The following is a 23,513-nucleotide window of genomic DNA, read 5'->3' as shown; positions in this document are numbered from 1 at the left end:
TGCATTAAATATTAAAGTTTAGAGATGGCATTTCCATTAATTTAAGATACTGTTGAATCTCTTTTTAAGTAATCTTACGTTCTGTATTTGGAACATATTATCATATTACTTGAAAGATCAGCAGGCATTTTTCTTTTCTTTTGCATATGCAGAGGAGCATCTGCAGGGCTGAGTTTCCCATGTTTAGGGAGTGGGCTATTGCAGCACACATAATTTCAAGTCACAGAAGAATACCAGGTAAACATATAATGCACTTGTGGAACACTACCACAAGATAATATTGACAACGCCTAGAACTTCACAATTTAGAAGGAAACAGAACATCCAACTGTGGTAGGGTTTTTAAAGCAGCTCTCTTTATGTGTAGCCTGGCTCTGCAAAGTTTCTTGACCCACACACCAGCACAATTTCTTAGACTGAGGTAAATACTAAAGAAAAACAAGGGAGATGTACAGTTATTCATAGATAAAATCAGGTATATAATAGCAGATAAGGGCTAGCTGACATGGGTTGAATACAAGCCGGAATTAGAAATGTAATATAATCAGGTATTTTGAGCGTTTAGCTATTGGTCTCACTTTTGTCTAAGTACTTTCAAAAATTAAGTCCTTGAATACCTATAATCTAAACTGCATCTGAAAGGGGATGTGACAGCCAGATCCAGAGGAGGATTCACAATGTGAATGTGACTGAATATAGGGATCTGTACTCAGAGCAGTCATCAAACCTTAATTGCTGCTTCTCAGTCACACAAGAACTCCCGTAACTAGATCTAGTTTCATTATGAAAACCACCATAAATGCCTACAGCCCTCACATACATATAGTCAACAAGCACACTTCTCCTGGTTCCCAGAAACTCCATCAAAGGCAAATCCTGTGTTTTAAAAGGTGGAGGAATGAAATTCCTCAACAATAAAAACTCCAGCAATAGTAATATGTACATAGTAATTATTATTTTTCCCAAGCACATATGGGCAGTGGCCTTAGATAAGGATGATGTAAGAACAATTTCCCTGTCAGTACCAGGCCACCTTTCCCACAAAAGTTTGGATCAGACGATCTTTTGAAGTCCTTCCAACTTGAACTATGCTACGCTATGATATGCTATACTATTTAATTTCATTCTGTTCTATTCTATTCTGTGATTTCAGTTCATTTTTTTGTGTCAGATGTTATTTAATGAAATGCAATAGCTGTACTTTTTCTCAGTTGCAGTTCCTGAATTAGGAGTGCCTACCAAAAACTCTGAATGAGGCCTAGGAGAGAAATGAAACATAAGACAAATTCCTCTATCTTTGTGTCTGTCCCAGTGGGAAGCCCTGAACAACAGGGGGCATTTCCCTTGCATGATTTTTCTCGTGCCTTTCTTCCAGGCATCTAACCAGGGGAAGTGGTGAGACCTTGCAGCTCTCCATCATTAATATCCAGCGTCCTAGGGAAAAGACTGCTGTATTCAGCCCCGTGTTTAACTCTTCCCAAACATTGCCTAGGGAACATTTACTCAGTACATTACTGTTTTGTGCAACAGATCTTGCCTCACTCAGTCCGTATCTGCACGGTAAGCTGTGGGCCTTCAGCATTTGGCTGAGTTGCGAAGTTCTGCTCACAGACCTGACTGACTGTGCAATGGCTCAGTGCAGTGTAGCCCATATGTGCAGTTTTCTTGACACACCAGTGCACCAGAGGGTGCCTTTACACAGCCAAACCTCACAGGGGCCCTAGCCAAGAGCTATTCACGATTCATACTTAGATCCAGCCTTAGAGATTTAGAAAACATTGGCCGTCAGGATCCATTTAATGTCTTTTTCTTTCTTTTACTACCAATACATTTCCTCCAAGAATAAGGCAGAGCTTTGACTTATTGTTGGATAACAATGTCTCATATCTTATACTAAGTCTTAGCAGAATATTTCTGAAAGTTATGGCACAGAGCCGGGAGCCTAAGGAATTGTCTTGTTCTACTCTGCACTGATGCGGCCTCAACTGGAATATTGTGTGCAGTTTTGGGCATCACAATATAAGAAAAGTATTAAGACCATTAGAGAGAGTCCAAAGGAGGCAATGAAAATGGTGAAGGGTCCAGAGGGGAAGCCATATGAGGAACAACCTAGGTCACTTGATCTATTCAGCCTGGAGAAGAGGACACTGAGGGGAGACCTCACTGCAGTTAAAACTTCCTTGTGAGGAGAAGAGGAGGGGCAGGTACTGATCTCTTCTCTGTGGTGACTAATGACAGGACCTGAGGGAATGGTCTGAAGTTGTGTCAGGGAGGTTTAGGTTGGATATTAGAAAAATGTTCTTCACCCAGTGGGTGGTTGGGCACTGGAACAGGCTCCCCAGGGAAGTGGTCACAGCACCAAGGCTGACAGAGCTCAAGAGGTGTTTGGACAATACTCTCAGTCACATGGTGTGAGTCTTGGGGTTGTCCTGTGCAGGGTAGGAGCTGGACTCAATGATCTTTGTGGGTCCCTTCCAACTTGGCATATACTGTGATTGTATGATTCTATGAATTGGAACCGTAAACAACCGATAATAAAAAGTGACACGACTGTTTTTTCTACAAGAACAGGATTCTAAGTATCCTAAATCTTAGAAAGTTACTTCAGATATTATTCCTTTTATACTTTACAGCATCAGTTAAGTGGCAAGAAACTTATTTCCAGAAAAGATGCTGGGTTTTTTTTTTCCTGCAGTGTGCATTTCAAAATCCAAGAAATCTCAAATAACTTCAAGTTGCGAATTCCCATTCATTGAATACAATATTTTTCTACCATAACCCTAATGGGAGATCAGATTGCTTTGGTGCTTATAATATGCTGATGGGAACATAATTACAAAAGGACAGATACGCTCCTACTCTAAGTCTGAATTTTAAGAAATGGTTTCAACAAAAACATTCATTTCCATGACAGTTGTTTTCCCTTCTCTACATTAAACTCCACAACTGAACTATTAAATAAATCAGTTTACTAAAGTACTGAATTTATCCTACATTAAGTTAAAAAATCATAGAAACATAGAATCATAGAATCAGCTGGGTTGGAAGGGACCTCTGAGATCATCAAGTCCAACCCTTGATCCACTACCACTGCGGCTACTAGGCCATGGCACTAAGTGGCACATCCAGTCTCTTTTTAAAAATCTCCAGGGACGGAGAATCCACCACTTCCCTGGGCAGCCCATTCCAATGTCTGACCACCCTCTCTGTAAAGAAATTCTTTCTAATATCTAACCTAAATCTTCCCTGGCACAACTTGAGACCATGCCCTCTTGTCTTGCCGATAATTGCCTGGGAAAAGAGACCAACCCCCACCTGGCTACAACCTCCTTTCAGGTAGTTGTTAATTAATACCAAACTAAGTCAAGTTTTCTATAAAGTCTTGTTTCCTTACAAACAGATTTCCAATCAATTTAACAGACTAATTCTTATCACAAGAGCATGATACAGCAAAGAGTCACAAAATAAAGGTGACTTTTATTGTCTTTTTAGCTAGCTGTAAAATTATAATATTACCTCTCTATTAATATACAGTGTAGTAGACAGCTTCCACTAGTGTTCTAAGAGTAAACATTTTATACAACAGTAATTACTAACAAAATGCAGGAGAATATAAAGTATACTGTAATTATGAAATAAATTGGTGATATATAAAATTTGTTAGATCAAGATCTATAATATACAGTAACTTCGAATATGCAATAGAAGTAACATAGATTTCTTCTTAAATAATCTTTTCATCTCATGCGTAGAAATCTTACATCCTGAAAAGCTGCACTAAGCTGTAATTTTTAGGTTGAATTCTGAACACATTTGTTCATGTGTCTAAGTTCTAAAAAGCTACAAGAGTGCTCTTGAAAATTAATCACAAAAGCAGTACTACTGATCAGCAGAATTATGTGTTCAAAGTCCAGTACATGAAGGCAGTTTCGTGTATAAAACTCTTGCAGAATACAAAAATGTTTTTGTAGGTTTGGAATCAAACTTTCTCACAGATTCCTAGCTCTGTGAATATAATATAATTTAGTGTAACTCTATAAAAAAATCACAGGACAAATTTGTTGTCTTTCAGTTAAGCTTTTTTACTTTGATCCTTTATTACATAGCTTTATTATTTATTCTGTTGAAGTAGATGGTTTTATTGTTGTTTTATGTTTAAGTTGTATTTTTATGGATCATTACTACTTCTGTTAAAATTATCAATAAATAAATAATAGTTAGTTGGTCACCACTCATATTTTTTAAATAATATTGCAAAGATGTCATAATGGTGAAGCTGTACCGCATAACTGCACTAGATTTCTTTACATAAAAATAATACTTAGAGAGTTTGGTACATGTTAAGTAGATATAAGAAGTCACTTTGATAATATTCAACCATTACAAATTAGTCTGTGCTATTAATTAAAACTTAATGACCTGAATCTTTCTGTTATTGACAAAATGTGGTTTATAATTGCACAGGAATTTAAGTAATATGGCTAAACTAATGCCAAAAGGACAAAATCTTAAGAGTTTGCTCACGCACAGAATGAAGTAAGATTATATAACTAAGCTTGTCCTTTTAATTAATAGGAAACCTGGTAAGTTTTCTCTTTGCTTGATAAAGTTGATCACTTTATATATCTTTATAAATCAATTCAGTACAAATATTCTATGGAATTTTAATCTATACATTGCAGCTACAATGGAAAGTGTTTTATAAGTCATTGCTTAAATGGCTACCAGGTTATAAATTTCAATTTCATTAGCTTTTTACTATAACATATTAAATCTTGCAGGTCTAGCCTTAATGTTCAATAACGTAATTCTTTTGCATATTAATTACATTGTTTCTATTAGACAAAATCAGAAGACACTGCCCTTGAAAATAGCTATTTGCCTCTACTCTAGCTGATAGTATAATGCATAAATCAAGCTTTCTTTCTGACACTTTCTTTCTATTTCCATTGGATCCTGCATTTTCACTACCTAACACTTTCAGGATCTGCCCCTATGATGTGTGAGGAACCAAATCAAGAAGGTGCTCAGGGCTCCTACCTACGACCTTCAATACATCTTAGTCCTGTAACTTAAAGTGTTATCGCTCCTCTCTTCCAGATTCTCCCTTCTCACAGCATAGATAGAGGAACCGAGGGTAAGGCTTTCTCACAGGGGAGCAGGGATGGGCAGGGGTGTAGGTTCCCAGGGAGGCTGTGGTGGTTCCATCCTCAGAGGTTTCCAGACCCCTACATGAAACAGCCCTGAGAAGCCTGAGTTCAGCTGGAAGCTCTGAAAAATAGTTTGGACTAAGTGATTTTCTGAGCTTCTTTCCTGGTCTCTAGAAATAGAGGCCAAATGGGTGCTAATAGATTCCATCCTCTCCCATCATGGTTTGTTTGGGGGTTTTTGTATGTTTGTTGCCGTTGCTGTTTGTTTTAAAAAGTATACATAATAAACCCCCCTAAACTTTCTTGTATATTTCTCCTTCTATTTGTCCATCAGGTTCAAATGAGTAAGTCTAAATGAAAAACATTTTCTTTTATCTTATTTACCAGAAAAATCCAAACCAGTGAAGAAACAGAAAAGTTTTGCCAAAGAAAGATATTATAATCATGAGAAAAAAACAGTGAATTCTGAGGAGGTTTGCTGCTCTAAGGTATGAAAATAAAGATAGTGAATATCTTGATTTTGTTTTACTTTTTATGCAATTATATTAGTAATAGCTGATTTTAATTCAGAAAAAAAACCTAACCAAAACTAAATGAAATGGGTTTTAGCCACAAATGTAACCATTAAGATCAAATTTTGTTTTAAAGAGATTAATTTTAGTTTGCATATACTCATGGATATATCTATGCATCTCTATAAATAGAGATATATATAGAGAGAGATATATGATGTCAATTAAAAGAAAATGACAAATACAATTACCTTCCAGAAACTTAGGTTTCTGGAAAAGAGATTTACTAGAGCTAGGAGCAATATCTTGAGTAACGTCTAACAAGATTATCAGTATTAGTGTAATAAATACTGCTTAAAGATTTCACAATTTTAAACCATGTTTTCCTGTGCAAATTGCAATACCGGTATTAGTACTTGGCCTACAGTGACTTTTGCTGCAGTTACAGCTGGACACGGTACCTTTTCTTACTCTTACAGGCTTTTTGTTCAGAGTTAACTCAAACTGTTTATTTCAAGACGTTACTTGAGATTTAGGTGAACTTCTACGGTTGTTGAAATCATTCTTGTTTGTGGTATATGCCTTTTGAAATGTTTCCTGAACAAGTAATGTGGCGATATCAAACACTATTTCAGGGCTAGATTCCTGTGACAGTCTGACTCTTGAGCGAAAACTGGGAAAACTGAGGGGTAGGTGATTCTAGATGGCCCTTGACTTATTTCCTCACCTTCTACACTTTCTTCTAGGTTTCACAAATAGAAGATGTAAATATTAGCCTGATCCATTATTTAGTTTGATTAAGATAAAATCCATTCCACTCCTCAGATCCTACAGAACACAAAAATCCAAGAAAGCTTGTAAAAAGTTCCAGAGAGAACAAAGCTGAACTTGCAAATTTAGACACAAGAAATAATGAAAAGAAAAAACTTTTAACAGTAACTTGAACAGTGACCCAAAGAGGTCCACTGGAAGATAAACTTTTTAAGCAGCCAACAGAAAAAGGTTTAAAATTGTTACAGATTTCTTTTTGCTTCAAGAAATTCCATTATATAAGTATTTTAATTTATGGTGTTCTATTTGCTATTTATTTACTGGTGTTCCAGAAAATAATCATTTGAAACTTTGTACCACCAATCCACTTTCAAAAGATATGGGTTTTTTCCATTAGTTTCAATAATGAAATTAAGAAAATGATAAAAAACACAGTCACATTAAAACTGTGCCCTCATCTTTATTAGAATCATAAAATTCTATCATTGTTCATGGCTCTAAATCAATAGACAATTCTATTAGGTGCTTTATGCCAATATAATATAAATAATTATAGAACAGTTTTAAGAGGAGGTAATGCATATATAAGGGTATATGGCAAAATATTATTAATGTGTTATTAACTAAGCACCCTCACTAAAATTACACACAGTGGGAGTCAAAAATAAAGCTACTGTAAACACCAAATAGTTTTAATTTTAATGTCAGCATTTTTCACTTATCCAGTTGGAAGGCGTTCCCTGAAGACACGCAACAAATGTAAAAGTATCTGTACAATATCAGCACTGTATACCTGCCATTTTTAATAATATATTGTGCTTGAGATAACCCATACAGTATAAGTAATCTTTCACAGCTTTCACAGAATATTCTGAGTTGGAAGGGACCCACAAGGATCATCAAGTCCAGCTCTTAAGTGAATGGCCCATACACAGATTAAAACCATGAACCTGGTGTTATTAGCACCATGCTCTAACCAACTGAGCTAATCTCAAGGTCTCTCTTGTTAAATAAATATAAAACTAAAAAGAACATTTTCCATTGTATAATCTAGTCAGTCATATTTAACCTTGAAAAGTTACTCAGCTTCTTATTAAAACTTATAAAAATATTGATCCCAAGTTTCAAGCTCCTTTCTTTAAAACATATTAAAAATTTGAGTATGGAGAGATGGTAGAGCATTCCTAATACTTTAAGAGTATCTATCATTTCCAAGTCAGTACATGAAAGCAACGAATCAATACATATTCTGACATTGCTCATTAATACATCACTGAAGCTGAAATTTATCCTGTGTTATATAACCTAGAATAGAAATATCCTTCATAATTAATTAATTGAAAGACCTATGATGCTGGACTGCTAATCTGCAAGTAACATTTATTCTGAGTGAAGTATTTTTTAATTGGGTCAGAAATGAAAACTGAACCTGCTGGCCAAAGTGACCTATTTTTCCCTGTAACCACTATGGAGTTACTTTCTTATTTGGCATGTAGTCTCAATTAATTGCTTTAATGACACAGTTAATTTTGCTTCTATCTGCATGCATATTCATGTCCTGAAAAAATGAGATGCTGGAACAGAAGTGAGGCTACCTAATCTCTCTAAAGGTCTGGACATTTGAAATCACTCCTATAGCAGGAAGCTGCAGCCTCTTTTAGCACAGAGCAAGGGTCATCCTTGGGTCTTTTTAAAAAATATTCAGCATTTATTAAATTTTTTAAATTAAAAATCCAGACTGCTGACAGGAAGCTCAAAATGTACAAAAATCTAGGTAATGTGTTCAGCTTAGTGATGCTAATTTTCTCACTCCCAGAGGCTCAGAAGAAGCAATTGCCACTGATTGGCATTATGCTAGCTATGGAAGGTGAGTTCCAAACACATCTGCACTGTTTTTAGAGATTTTTTGTTATTTTTATCTCAAGTATTTAATTGACTTTGACTACGTATGAAAATTCCATTGGGAAAAATCTTTGCTACAAGGAGACACATTTCAAGCAGTTAATTCTGTAGTTCAAATGTGAGATGAAATTTGGCATTAACACCAGAAAGAAATGAAGTCAGAGCTCATTGTAAACAAGAAACATTCAAAGATCTTTTACAAAGATGCTGGGTCCTTTTAAAAAAGTTTAAACTGGAGCCATGGAACAGGTCAAAAATTAATCTTGGGGCACTCTCTGTCATTCAGTCACAAATCACTTTGCCAAAGCTCTGGTCTATGTCTCAGAAAGGTGGCAAGCCTCAGAGATACCACTGCTCCATTACAGGAATCCATAGTAGGCTCCAGAATATTTGGCTTGGGTATATGAGTGTCTGGATAATTACATATGCTTATTTCTATACCACCAAGGAAAGAAAGCCTGTGTTCTGCAGCTATTAGTGTAAGATTGTACAGAATGCATGAGATGGAGAAGAATTCATTAAATTTCAGAGGTGCCTGGTATAATTAAATCAAACTGTTTTGTAATGTCAGACTTATACTGAAGTAATCCTTTTTTGTCAACCCCTTTACCGTATTTCCTGGCAAATAAACCCAATAAACCAGTAAAATATTATTAAAATTTATTATCCAAATCTTAAGCAGAAACGTCAGCTACAGAAAGTAAAAAAGTACTGAAATTTGCTAAGAACAAAATGAACTGTCCTTTTATGACTGTCTTATGCACACGAGATCTCTGCTAGTAGGTACATATGAATTTGAAGAGTTCAATGCCCAAAATAACAAATTATTCTCCCTAGATTGCTAAAATGGAAATTTCATTCACTCTCAGATCTGTAAAAGAGAAGATACTATTATTATGGCCTTAAGCCTCCTCTATTTCTTTCACATTTAACACCAGTTTATGATTTCTATACTGGCTCCCTGGGGAAATGGATGGTGACTTCCAAGAAACACAAAGTATTCTTTACATGCAGTAATTTTCATGTTATTTTTAAAAGAAAATAAAAGGAAATTAGAGAACATATTTTTATCACCAACTTCCTTGCTAAATCTTTAGAAAAACCCACTCTAGCTGATTTTTCCCAGAGCAATAACTGTATCTCTTGAATATTTATTTCAAAACAATCAGGTTCCACTCATCCAAAGTAATTTTCTCATTTTATGCACAATTTTTATAAATTGAATATAAATTATTGGATATAAATTTTCCAATTACTTTGAGAAATATATTTCTGAGACCTATAATTGGCCAAGTGATGACAAACAATTATGTTAGTTAATTATCCTTCTGTTCCTCCTGCTTATTCCTGTCCATTTCCCAGCTCATACTTTCTCCCTTTCTATCTGATCCACTCTGATTTTCCTTTTTAGCCCTGAGTAGAAAGAGAAAAGGAGTCCTAAGGCAGCACAAACAATTTGCTGTTGACCAAGAGAGGCAGGGTTGTTTTCAGAAACTCTACCTATGTGTCTATACACAGGAAAACAACATATGACATCATCACAAAATGTCTTCATGAATTCCAGATCATTTCATGAAAAATAGCATGATCCTCTCATCCAAAAATATGCTAGAGAACATTTATTAAGTTTTATAATTCATTAAGCTCTTGGAATAGATAATTCTCTTCTTTCATAGAAATAAGGTGGGGGGACCTTATTTAACATTGACTAGTTTTTTCTGTTCATTTTGTCATTTCGTTGTCACTTCCATGTGTTACTCTTCCCCTTCCCAACAGCTTTGTAAATTCTTTACCTAATATTTTGTTAAACAGATCTCACCTTGGCAAAAGAGATTTTTCTTTCTCTTGCAGCATGTGAGATGCTTTCTTTTTTGTGAACGGGAAGAATGCATCTGTTAAGGCTCACAAGCAACAGGAAGGTTTGGGGGCCAGAGGCCTGTGAACTCTTTCAGCATAAATACCAATTAGATCAGTCTTGTGCATTAACAACCTCAGGATAAGCTTCAGGGTTTTCCCTAGTTCTACACCTTCAGTATTACTGTCTTGTGATGTGCCTTTATGATGGGTCAAACAAGATTAAATTCATCAGCCTTCTGTCTTTGGGCAAGCGGGACCTGAACTTCATCCTCTCAAGGAGAAATAAAGTTGTCTTACTGATCAGTGGGTGCACAAAGGATCAAAATGTAGCTTCTGTCTGGAGAGCAGTCACTATAAACTTCACTGTGGAGAGATCTATAGTGCTGGTTTTGGGATGAGTCAACACCTGGTACTTGTTCCTGTGTGATCAACACTAAGGGGGAAAGACGTGTCTGCAACTCACCTGCACTTGCAATAACACTGATATAAAAAAATAAAATATAAATAATAAATTTATAGTATTTCTCAACTATTCAAGAATTCATTAAACTATCCTGTCTCTCTCCATGTATTTCTACAAGCATTCCAAATCCACATTCTTTTCACAACATGCATCTCACATTATAAAAAAGTAAAATCAAATGAGTTATACATAGCGACAGAAAAAGTTTGGAAGGTACTACTGTGCAAAAATTCTGCCCTTCCATAAGAGGTTAAAAATCTCAGTTACTAATGTGATAAATGGGAATTAGTTCTGATCTGGCTCCAGTTTGAAGGTATGTAACATGAGTTCATGTTATTTTAGCATATGCCTAGGCATATGAGATGTATTCAATTCACATATATTTTTCCTTCCTCTTAATTTACCTCTTCAAAAATAATGCCAGTATGACTTTCATTTTCAGGGGTTTATATGGTTGTGCTAATGAGATAGAAAAAATATGCTATTTTTGTATGCATATCAAAACTAGGAATGACATGAGTTGATGTCAAGAAGACAGAATGCAACTATTTAAAGATGCTTGTAGGAAGAAGTGTTGGCACTTTTGTATTCTTTCATTGTCACAGCCACAACAATTCTACTATTTAACAAGCTATCAGAAGGGTTACTTTACTTTAAACTCATATAACCTTAATTTTGGTAATGTGGATGACTGTAATACATAGGTTGATTTTGCTAAAAATGTTGATTTCTTTGACTTTTGACAAGGACACTGATTTCTACAATGGGTCACATTATAGGATCACGGCTTTAACATCATATAGCAAATGATTTTCAGTGAAATACTTGCCACAGCTGGGAACAGGCAGCATTCCAATCCCTGCTAAGACTGTAATGGTTTAACTTACTGGGAGAAGATGTTTTTGCAAAACAACTTTACCACCGAAGTGCAATGGAGCACTGGGTGACATATTCCAGGGCCTGTGTGTTGATGCCTTCTAGAAAAAGGCTTGAGACTGATTCGGCTAAAAGTAATCTAATACACAGGACCTCTGCAGGCTCTTCACAAAGATCTGTGTGGAAAGACCACTGCCTGCAGGAACATTTCCCATATCCTCACACACCTTATGCTTTCCACTACATGGTTCTTCATCCTGTTCTCACCAACAAAAATGGACCAGCAGGTGCAGTTAAATAATTAACATCAATCATATTGTTGTGGATGGCCTGGGTCCCTAACAACAGAGTTCAAAACATGTTAGTATAGTGTGGTTTAATGCTTTGGTAATTTTAGTGTCTTTGATGAAGTCAGTGAAATGCTCATAATCGGGGTAATGCTACATTTACATATACAGCTGTATATAATTTTTCTTTGTAGTATTGTAGTAACATATTAATAGAGATACAGAATCATTTACCGCTAAATTTACCCACTACTGCCTTACAGAGTACAGTAATATTTAAAAGAATAAGTTCTGTGGCAGAAAACAAGGCGTAATGCTGTACTTGATCAATGACATTTATCAAAACTTATTAAGCAACAAGGTAGGCATATAATTGTATTTTCACACACAGATCTTTAGATGTGAGCAAGAAAAAGGCTCACTGTTACTGAAAACCAGCTGAAATTCTTTAATCCCCAGCATCACAAAGTATACCTGTGGTTCCTGTCCTGAGGAAGAAAGAGACAAGAGCAGAGGATCTTTTGCCCTGTAAAGATCCAGAGGTGAATAGAGACGAGGGAAGGAAAAAAGCATATGGTGGTGGTGGTTGAGGTGGAGTGAAAGACTGGATCAAAATGAATACATGCCTGGAGTAATAATTCAGGTTGCCTGAGTAACCATAATTCAGGTGTTACATAATTTCTGGGTCTTTTAGTTGCAGCCTTTGCATTCTTCTGGCACAGTTCAGAGGCAGTGTAATAATAAGGTTTTACAATTAACCATACAGCACTGCTGAAAGAAGATGACCCCTTTGCGTACTCAGCAAGGATAGTCATGCTAAACCAGTGCCAACACTGGTAACACTGTTAGTCTCCAGCCAGGCCTATCCTTCAGGGAATGAAGGCATACTTACATTTATCTGCTATTTCATAAATAGGGGAAAGCAGATATATGTGAATGATGGAATTTATATTGATATTTAAAAAAATATACATTCTGTGGTTTTTAAATTCTTCTGCACCAAGTTCCCTATCAGTCTTTCCTTTAGCCCAACCTCCTATGTAGTTCCTCTCCCACTGTAGCTCCTAAACTCCTGTTTCCCTTGCTGTCTCCTGTCTGCCTATTCCTACCCACACTTTTACTTCTCTCCCTTATCCCACACATGCCCATATTCATTCCCCTAACATAAGTGGCACTACTCCTCCCCTGCTGCTATTCAATTTCTTGTAACTTCCTTGGGAATATTTATTTCATCTTTATCTATATTCATCTATCCATATTCTTCCCCTTAATACTTTTATTTACCACAGTTCCTTTTGCTCCTGGCCATTTCCTTTCTCCCTTTTCTCCCTTCATCCCTGCTACATGGCAGGAGGATGCAACATGGGGGGGTGGAGGGGGAGGCGGGGGCTGGGGGAGTGGTAGGGACAAGAGAGTTTGTATTCTTTAGCTTTCTGAAGGAAGAGCTTATTTTAATCAAAACTTTAACAAAACATTTGAGAGATATATTCAGCATAGAGTATTAGAGCCACAGTGGTTTACACTTGGCAGTGCTATCAGGAACTGAAAACAGAGACTTATGATTGAAAGCTTCTGGCAACCTCATCATTGGCATCAGAACTCTGCCACCTATGACAACATGTTGTTTGTTTAACAGTTTCTGTTAAATTACTTACCTTTAATCAAGGCAGATATATTTATATCTATTTTAAATAGCCTTCCAAATGTTTCTTTTAATTCTTGCACATAAATTCTAGTTTAATGAGGTAATGCTGTTGCATTTTCATGAGTAGAAAAACCTCTTACAGTTTGGCCCAAGTTGAATATATCATGGAAGAGAAAAAGGGAAGGAGGAGTTGTAATAAACAAAAATTAAGACATATTTAATATGTTATGTTTTAGAAAGTACTGCGGTAGCTCACAGTGTAAGGAGAATGATAATGACATGGAGAAGAATAGTACCTTCACTTATACAAATACTAGAAGATAGTTTTTATGAGTCTGATTCTGCTGTTATTTATCCTGGTAAATCTCTTTTTACTCTCCACAAAGAAGGAATAGTGATATCAATAAATCAGTGGAGATAAACAGAAGTAAAACTAGAATCAGAGCCCCAGAAATGTAAAAGAACAAAAAGAAAGATGATCTTTGGGACAGTGCTGGGGTACTTATACAGGAAAAATCCAACTATGAAAAGTTAACAATGTTTAAACATCCCAAAAATAGAAGAGTAATATACCAAATGTAATAGTTAAGTTTTCAACTGCTGTTTGAAAAATAGCACGTTTATGTACAGTAATACTTTAACATCTTATACATGATTCTCATGGGAAAAAAGGTTACATTTGGCAGGGACAGCATTATGATGGACTTGTACTGAGAATGCCATCTACAGTTTATCAACTTTTTTTTCTGATTTCAAATACAGTGTAACTACCTCCCCCACTGTTGCCACAAACTTAGTGATTCACAGAAACATAAGCAGTATGAAGAAAGACTAGAAACAAAAAGGTTAATTATACAATCTTGCAATAAAATTTCATACCACTTGTAGGTTTTTTTTATTAGGTGCATAACACGGCACAGTATAAAATGCTTTTTCTTTAGCCTCTTACCAATGTTGTTTGTGTAAACGTGAAGATCTTACAGGTTGAATCCTACTTAAAATAAGTTTAATAACTTCACTGTATAGCTTCCTTTTCCTAGAATGATTTTCACCACAAATTTATGAGTTCAAGACATAAAGACTCTCATCTTTATTGTTCTTTAAATAAATATTATAAATCAAATTAAATTATGTAAAGTGGAAAGGAGGATAAGTGAGAGCAATCATTTTCCTAAACATGTTTTTAGTACGTTTTCTTCCACTGGCCAAAAAGTCATGATGCTTAGAAGTGAATTACACAGCAACTCAAGGGTGAAAAAACACAAGAAGACAGCTAGCAGTGTGTGTTTAAAAATTGTTTCCTATCAGAGCAATATATCTTCTATTTTTCTTACTCCTTCCCATCAAGAAGACCAATGCAAGCCTTATGGAAGACAATGTATAAATCACTTGCTCCCATCTGCATCCAAGCAGAAAGCTTTAGGCTATGAGCAACTGCAGTCCAGCACCAGCACCAATCACCAATCACCAATCACCAGTCCCAAATAAGGCCAAGTATCTGCCCCTCTGCCTTGTCATAGGCTCTGCTCACCTCTCCAGGAAAAATTACAGTGTGTTCTTTGTAAGTCTGCATATAGACCAATGAAGAGGCATTGCTCCAGTTAATTCAAAGGATGCTGTTTTAGAGAGTCTGCTCCATCCCATAATAAACCCTCAACTACTGCACTGTAGGAAAGACCAGATTTATTTGAGGCGCAAAATGGCTCTACATGAGCTTTGCAGGAAGACCTATAGCAGAGAATCTCTATCTAGATGAGACTAATAATTAGAGGTAATATGTCTAATATATTTTTAAGTACATTACAAAGAATAAAATCATTCTCCATTTTTAAGTAAGGCATTACCAGTAAAATGATAACATCTTGACACAGTCTTTTTATGCTCATTTTAAATCTTTGTTGCAATTATCCTGCTTGATATTTCCATTGCTTACAAGTGATTTAAAAAAAAAAAAATCCAGCCTTTTCTCTTTCAAAAGGGAATATTTATCATGTTAGAGATGCATTGAATATAGATCCAGGCTGATAACCAACATAGCAGTGCTGCTGCAAGCTTTCTGTCAAGCATACCTAACATCAGCAATTATTTCCACTGATAGGCTAATTCAGTGATGCTGAGGTGCTATTTCCTTATATTTTATATTCCTGTATTGTTCCAAAAGTAGTTCCCTGCCAAAGACATTAAGCTAATTAAAATAATAAAGCCCCATTCAGCTGAAACAAAGACAGTACCGAAAATTCTCCAGAGCAAAGGTAAATGAGCTCACTTGCAGATGTTCTACCTTACCTACCATTTTCCTTGTTCATTATTTAGTTGGAATGTCATAGTCTCTCCCCCAGTCCACTGAAACTTGTGATTGATAGTGTATTTCACTATCTCCACTCATATTGCCAAATACAGTCTTTTTAACATCTTGGAGTTTTTTCTACCATGTTTATGCAACAAATTGAGAGGGGAAAAAAAGAAAAATAAGATATTTCCTCACGATATATGATTAACCACTTGATTAAAATCAAGCATCCTTTAACTGAAATCTTAATAGCTGAAACCTTAAGAATTGAAACTTATGTAAGTTGAAAGCACTGTTAGATACTAAATGGCATGTATCTGTATCACCAGCACACTAGGTAGCTTACTCTTCTTCATCCAACAGTCAAGAGCTGCAGATTAGGCCAAATCTGTCCTCTGTGTGCTGTCTCCCAAACAGCAGACATGTTGAGGGACACTTGCTACCCATATACATTTTGTAAATAAATTGGAAACCAGTATTTTTAGTGTATGTCAGAGTTTAAGTAACACATTAGTTGAAAATTCTTAAAGGAAAATAAAAGAACCTTGCAGTCAAATTTAATTTTAAGGAAAATTTCCTGGTTGAAAAGAACTAAACAAAGTTCTACTCAAATACATATATTTATTACAAAAAGATGGCAGTTTCCATTTTTGTAAATTAGCATCATAAATGACAAAAAAAATCCAATATTAGTCAGAGAAGCAATCCAGTCTAGGGAAATGAGATTTACAGAAAAACAAGGGAACAAAATCCAAACAAATTCCTTTTCATCAGTTTGTACAGCTATTTTTCCCAGCACTGACAAGGATAACCTTTTTTCAGTAATATTCCTGAAATGGCTAGGATATGTGGAAATATCACACCTTACTTTATTTTCTCACCCCAAAAGTATTAAAGATATGGCACTAAGCTGCATTAATAAAGATGTAAAAAATCCATTTGAATGGATAGTCTGTAGGCTATCTTAACAGCAAAGTCAGTGAGGTAAAATCTCTCAAACACCTCAGGTAACAGTCTTTTCATTATATAAGCCCTGTGACCTTATTAGATAGACTGGATGCTCAGAAAGCATAAATGTAATTTATTGACAAGGAAGAAATGAAACTTGATAATCAGAGTATAAGAATGAAGGATGGCAAGTAAACTAAGTCTTACAGATATATGGACAAAGGACAGAAATTGCTGTTTTCTGAAGAAAATCAAGGGAAATATGTCACTCAAACCAAGTAAAAAAAAAAAAGATTAATTGTTAAAAGAAAAGGTGTATTTAAAAAATTGAGGAGGACAAAAGATAAAACAATATTTGTGGTTTTTAAAACACAGTATTGTGACTGTTATTAATAGTTATAATTTCTATCAGCTAAAATCTCTCTTGCAGACCTGTACTGTGTTCTGTTAAATTCTATATGCTGTATTTTCCATACTCCTGCATACAGTAGAGATGCCAGGCCCTTCTGTTGATTTGTCCTCTTTAAGAATTACTGTGGCTGATGAAAAAAGTGTTAATTCTCCATATCCTAAATAACTCTTTATGTGTGGTCTCGAGTATGGCTGAGAAAGCATTGTACCTGATTTAAGGATGCCATGAGGTTACACAGGGAGAAAATTAGAAGGGCCTTGGCTGCTCATGGCTTGGATGGGTGCACTGTTTCCTGGGTGGATGGCCAGTCCCAGAGAGTGGTATGAAGGGAGTTACATCTAGCTGGCAGCTGGTCACAACTGGTATTCCCCAAGGCTCAGACATGGGCCCAGTTCTATTTAATATCTTTACTGATGATCTGAACGAGGGGATTGAGATCACCCTCAGTCTGCAGATGTCTCCAAGTTGAGTGGAAATGTTGAGGGTTGAAAAGCTCAGTGGAGGGATCTGAACAGGCTGGATGAATGAGCCAAGGTCAATGGTATGAGGTTCAACAAGCTGAAGTGCCAGGTCCTGTACTTGGATCAAAATAACCCCATGATGCACTACAGGCTTAGGAAACACTTTCCAGAAGGTTGCCTGGAGGAAAAGGACCTGGGGGTGCTAGCTGACAGCCAGCTGAACATGAGCTAGCAGTGTGCCCAGGTAGCACAAGATTGGAACAGGCTACCCATGGAAGTAGTCGGGCACCCTCTCAGGAGGTATTATAAGATATGCAGATGCAGCACTTAGGAACATGGTTTAGTGGTGGACTTGTCAGTGTAAGGTTTCTGGCTGGACTCAATGATCTTAAGGTCTTTTCCAACCTAAACGACTCTATGAAAAACCAATGACTGGTGATATGATGGGGCCTCCAATATTGTACCAATGGCACCCCACATACAATCCTAAACATCCACTGGTCAGATTATGTGACCAATACATCTGTTCTAGAACAAGCAGCAGTCACAAGTATTGAGGCCATGTTGCTGAGAACACAGCTGCGTTGGGCAGGACACGTCTCAAGGATGAAGGACCACCGCCTCCCTAAGATCTTGCTTTATGGTGAACTTGCCTCCGGCTGCCACAAGAGAGGAGCCCCGAAGAAAAGATACAAGGACTCCCTGAAACAACATCTCAGCCTTGGCCATATTGATCAACATAACTGGTCTACTCTGGCCTCCAATCGGGAGGTCTGGAGACACTCCATCTATAACGCTGCTGATGCTTTCGAGAAAGCACGCAGGATCACTCTTGAGGAGAAAAGACAACGCAGAAAGAATCGTGCCTTGCAGAATATATCATCTAAGGAGTCTTTCTGCTGTGCCTTTTGCAATCGGATATGTCTGTCTCGTATTGGCCTCATAAACCACCAGCGTGCTTGTAACAAACGTGGATAGAGCCTTCCTAAATCTTCGTTTGCAAGGCCTAGCCATGATGATGATGAGGCACCCCACATTGCTGAGCCTAGAGGAGGACACATGGGATCCTCTGGAGGACCAGAAATGAATTCACAAGTATGAAGTTTATAAAGCTGAATTCAGTGATGGCCTTGGGGACCCTCCCAGGGATGATGGAGTGCATTGTCAGTTCCCTCCATGTTGACAAGTTTCCCTTTAGCACCCTAGCTGAACTAGTTGATACCTAAACTTCTTTTTTTTCCTTCTGTCTTAATACCAGCTGGCAACTAAATACCACACAGCTGCTTGCTCACTTCCACTGTCCCTTATTGGATGAGGAGAGGAATATGAAAAAAAAAAAGTAAAACTTTTTATAGTAAGACTAATTTAATAATTGGAACAAAGTAAAATATGATAATGATCATGATGATAATAATCATAACAGGAATAAAAAGGAGTGGGAGAGAAAGATAAAACCCAAGAAAACCAAGTGTTGCACAGTACAATTGCTCACCACCTGCTGACTGATGCCCAGTTGGTCCCCAAGCAGAGAACAGTCCCTTTCCAGCCGTCTCCTCCTGGTTTATATACTGGACGTAATGAATATCCCTTTGGCTAGTTTGGGTCAGCTGTCTTGCCTGTGTCCCCTCCCCGCTTTTCGTGCACCTCCTCACTGACAAAGCATTGAGACACTGGAAAGGCCCTAACTTAGTGTAAATACTGCATAGCAACAGCCAAAACATCAGTGTATTATCAACATTATTCTTGTCCTGAATCCAAAACACAGCATTGTACGGGCTACTAAGAAAATTTACTCTACCCCAGCCTGAATCAGAACACCTTCCACAGATCCACTGGCATGTTTTCTGGGTTTTTTTTTGTCCTGTAGTGACTTCCAAAAACATGGTAGGTAGACCCAACAGCAAGTAAAAATGTAACCACCAGTATTATTTTTAGTGTTTGACATGCAGATTTTTATATCTCTTACTAACTCCCTACAAGAGGATTTAGACTGTATTTCTACAGGAGGAGACATAGGTGCTAGACAAAAAATCCACCATGATTTCGCCATGTCTGAAAAGGAGTGGGTTAGCATTTGGTTAATAATGCTAGCTCCCAGGGAAGCTGTCGATATGGACTGCATACGAAATACTAATTTTTTCAGAGCCAATGAGAAAGCTGACTTTTAACTGGACTAAATTAGCTCTTTCATGGGAGAGCAACAAACCAGAGCAAATTGCTCAACAGTATCCCTCTTAAAATGTCAAAAGTACTTTGTCAAGCAGAATCATTATTTATATCATACAGACTTCCTGTATCTGCTTTTGCTCTTATCATGGCCCAGCCCTGAAGTATTCACAGAAAGCATCACTTACAGAGAAATAAAGATAAATGGTGTAGTTCACAAAACAGAACAACATCATTCCATCAGAAACTTATATTTTGCAGAGCTCTAAGTTTTTACTCGTCTCAGATTTTTTGCTATCTGTGAAAGATTAAACCTCTAGAGAGCTACTGAATCTGCTGTTTGCAGGTAGAAATTTTCTTCTATTTTATCTAAGACAGGATAGTCTGTCTCCTGCAATAGTCAGGAGAAATCATTACTACAAATCCATGGAACAGACTATTTCTTAAGATGTTCTCACTATTTCTAAATCTACTTTCATTTTGCATTAGGACCTTTTCACATTTCAAAGATTAGATGTTGGAGGAGAGGGGAGGAAATGCTTTTCTTTTCCTGTTTTTCTATTTAGGTCGGATTTTGTGCTTGTGTAAACCAATGTAATTACACTGATTTCAACAGAACTTCAATAATTACTTTGTTTGAAAACATAAACCTTTGTGAAAACAAAGAAATTTCTATAGTTAGCTCTATTATCCAGGAAATCTGGATGCTTTAATTTTATCTTTATTGTACAATTTGTCCATGTGCATAGAACACTTTGATTTTCTATTACTTCATCTGTCCATCATGCTCTCATATCCCTTTATCCTGCATGATGCTGAGGAACATAGTGTATGATGTAGTAAATATGTGATAAAATACTTCAAAATCCTTGAGCACAATCGCCTCCTCAGTTGTCTAGTTGTCTGTTTCCCCTGAAACTGGGCAATGGAAGTGGCAGGAGGAGGCATTAGTGGTGGTCTCATTAGTCCCCATTTCCTCATTCATCCCCAGATGTAATGCTGGCAATCAGTCCTGTGTACACTCTACGGTACTCAGGCGCTCCTTATGGTGCTTCTGTCAGGCATAATTAATCAACCCTTTTATTGATTGCATTTTGTATATTGGCTTTTAGACCAGGAAAAATGCAGTGAATAAACATCTCTCCTGAATGTTACCCCACACCAGGACTTCATTGCCTGATCCAACACAAAGCCTATTCCTATTGCATTACAAAGGTAAGGTATTCTAGATATTAAGCATATCACACTTCCAGGGCTGGTCAGGGTGTTCTCCCATGCCCACCTTTTTTTTGCCCTAATCAGAGAAAGCTCTATGTCCTGTGTCATAAATGCTACAGATGGAAATAGTAATGGGACTGATATCAAAACTTACCACTAATTACTTTCTAAAGAAAGGGAATCGCTTACAAGAAGTTACTTCATACAGGCTTATTTTAAAAGCAATTCTTGAATAGTACAATATAAAAAAATTACTTCTGAGTTCTTTTCTGGGCTTAAAGTTAGGTATTTCTATACTCTAAAATCCATGTTTAAACAGTTTGTCCTGTAATTTGGTGTGCTTCAAAAGGTAATCCATGCTGCTGAGGTTCTCTGCTTATAGTCATCTTAATACGATATTGTTTTCACAAGTAATCTTATTATTGATGCATGCACCTATATTTTCCAGAGGCATAAAGTTCAAGACATAATTCTGATTATAATAAAACATTTCTTAGTTGTTTTTAACTTCTATAATTACTTCACAGCATGCCCTTTTACTGACAATTTTGTGGGATTTGGTTTTGTTGTTGTTTTTGTCGATACTTTTTTTTTTTTTTTTGTGGAGAGGGGCAATGCAGCAGAAGAGCAAGATTTAAAAGTGAAATGAATGACCATGCTGGATCTGTTGTCTGTGGTGCAAGATGAGGTAAAAGGAATGAGAGGAAAAGGAGCAGTCTTTTTACTTGTAGTTGGGTTCTGAAGACATAAGAGACTAATTGGATGAAAATGAGAGAAGATGAAGGGGATACAGAACAGTCAAAGGATGCCACAAAGAAGCCTGAAAAGAGGAATCACCTGTCTCAGCCTAGTAGTAAACACTATGTCTAAACACTAAAGATATTTCTGTTATTTTTCTGTCTGGTCTGTCATAGTCTGCTAGTTCAAACAGTATGATTTAAGTAAGGGAAAAAGCATTTAAGAATTGTATAACATCTCTGCCTTTAGCTAATCACAGGCATGCCTCAACTCCAATCTTAGCTGATAAATATAATTTCATAAATGCTTGCTCACGAATGTGATGTAACACTGACTGGTTGAAAATTGTACACATTTAAAACATCGGCCAAATCAAAACTTTTGAAAAACACAAATGATGGAGCCGATGATCAACTTTAAGTCTGCTCATAGTGCCTTATACAGCATGTACTTGTGGCACCTGTATCCTCACTTCATACCAAAATGGATAAGAGCTGCCTGCTCCAGCTGCCTAATACCCATCTCAAGGATGCAGGTTAAGGCATTGTACTCTAGTGTGCACCCGAACTCCACATTCCTGATTTTCAAGGTTTGCGTTTTCATAAACTGCATATTCAGTAAGACACAATGTAACACTATTGTATTCTGTGGGAGGGCACAAATTACCTTTTCCAGTTGTGTGGTGGGTTTGAATAATGGTTTTGGCCTCTCAGCCCACATTCCCAATGCTGCTGCTCATATTCATTGAATACAGAGGGAGAAGACATTTTTGTCAATCCTGCCAGTGCAATATGAAAGGTCAGGTATCACATGGTGACTGATACTCCTGGGTCCTTTCCAGTGCTCCCATGCTTAACCCCAAGAGAATGGTCACATGAGTGACATTTTCTGCTAGTCTTGTGCCACCAGCTATTAAAGAGCTGGTCCAAGACAGATGTAAAAAGAATAAGGCAGCCAAACAAACTCACAGGAAAAATGGAACATGCACCCTACCACCACTGCATGTGAAGAGCCTACCTAAAAGGACATACACACAGTAATGACATGCACAGTTATCATAATTGACCACTAAACAGTTTTTGAAGAAAAAGTTTCTTTTACTTTTAAGTTCCTAAATTAAAAATTAAGCCATGACTTGTACCTTGTTTTAAAGATTTAAATACAATGTTATTATGTAGAATTCTATATTACAGAATGTTATATGGGGATTTGCAGGTAACAATCAGATTTTTCATTTGATTAGTCATTCAATATTGTAACAAGAAAATGACAACAAGTTAATACAGAGTCCATCACAGGTAAGGATATGATCCTCTAAGGCAATAGGTTTTGTGTTTAAAAGGTTATCCTTTTGTTCAGATGTACTAACTTCTACAAATAAAAATAAGACAAGAAAATATTAAATAATTTTTTTTGGCTAGAACTCATAATACCCAGGTTCACTAAAGTCTAACTATACACTATAATTCAACTGTCAAAGATTTTCTACTAAATAATTAAATAAAGTAACAAACCCAGCACTAATAAATTGGGTGTATCATGTCTCTTCCTGGACAATTTGACTGAGGAAGTTTTGAACCTTGCTTCCAATTTCTCATACTCAATGAACTGAGTTTGCTTCTCATCCAGTCATCAGATAAATTAATATTAATAGTCAGTGCAGATGGTAAACTACTTACACATATGTTATTATGACTCCACAGCTACTACGAGTCATTACGATCTTGCAACACTTTTGACCTGCTTCACACACTAGCTTTAAGGGCTCAACACAAACCTGATAAGTCGGATTAATCAGTAGGTCCGATGTTTTTTCA

The 23,513-nt window shown here is 36.6% G+C and overlaps 2 protein-coding genes across 5 annotated transcripts in view; both read right to left on the bottom strand.

Moving 5' to 3' along the window:
• LOC127462039 (uncharacterized) overlaps positions 1-23,513 on the bottom strand; it is a 542,224-nt gene that overhangs the window by 389,385 nt on the left and 129,326 nt on the right. The window lies entirely within an intron of this gene.
• The window catches only part of RALYL (RALY RNA binding protein like), a 374,398-nt gene that overhangs the window by 316,906 nt on the left and 33,979 nt on the right, over positions 1-23,513 (bottom strand). The gene's annotated exons all lie outside the window — the stretch shown is intronic.

Source organism: Manacus candei, unplaced genomic scaffold, assembly GCF_025592945.1.
Source record: "Manacus candei isolate 608988 ecotype Guabito, Panama unplaced genomic scaffold, ASM2559294v1 h1tg000008l, whole genome shotgun sequence".
Lineage (NCBI taxonomy): Eukaryota > Metazoa > Chordata > Aves > Passeriformes > Pipridae > Manacus > Manacus candei.
This window is presented reverse-complemented; position numbering and strand designations above follow the sequence as displayed.